This window comes from Triticum aestivum, chromosome 3B (assembly GCF_018294505.1).
Source record: "Triticum aestivum cultivar Chinese Spring chromosome 3B, IWGSC CS RefSeq v2.1, whole genome shotgun sequence".
Taxonomy (NCBI): domain Eukaryota; kingdom Viridiplantae; phylum Streptophyta; class Magnoliopsida; order Poales; family Poaceae; genus Triticum; species Triticum aestivum.
Window position 1 is genome coordinate 31,991,721 of NC_057801.1, and position 886 is coordinate 31,992,606.

Here is an 886-nt window from a genome sequence, read left to right on the forward strand (position 1 = left end):
CTAGATCACCATTCAGGTTTATTCTTACTTCCTAGTGTAATTTTGTTTATAAAGGTCTAGATCAAAATGACAAAAACAACACACACTTTCAGTTTTGGTGAACTGAATTAGATCAAAATGATGAAAACAACATAGAATTTTATGCTGTCTAACAAAGCAGAAGCGAACTTTCTGCTGTCGAAAGGAGCAGCACACATGCTACCATACATGTTCAGTTTGCTGTCGAACAGAGCAACATACATGCTTCATTCCCTCACTATAAAGATACACGCATGCAAAACATACAACATTTTTGAAGAACTCCATGAAAGCACATTTCAAATGAATCAACGAAGCGCGGCGTGCCGCCAAGCACTACCTGCTAGTCCCTTCAATCGGCTTATGGATCAACGAAACTTCAGTAATCTGCATAACAAGAGGAGTTCTCAGGTGTGGTCACACTATAGAAGAGGAGCTGCAGCTCCATAACAAAATTAAGATGAGAAAATTCTGTAGTCTAGTGTGATCTAAACTTTAGGAGCCATGGTAGGAAACTTAATACCCATACTGAACACTTGTCTACATTCTCTTGATTATGAAATCAGACAACTCAGCAAAAAAAATTAATGACTGAACTTTGTTACTAACATCTGATATAAACATTGTAAATTAGCTAATCAGAGAGGGATATAGAGGGAGGAGGAGAAGAGGAGGTAGGCTATGGCCATGCTGGAAGAGTAGAAGAATTCATACAGGGAGCGGTCGGGCGGACATGGTGTAGAGGAGCAGAGGAGCTGCAGCTCCGTCGGCCATGGTGCAGAAAGAGGGGGTGTACAGGAGCCAGAGGGTCAGGGCGCAGCTGAGCCAGAGGGGGGCATGGCGGATCCAGAGGGGGCGCGGGCTAGAT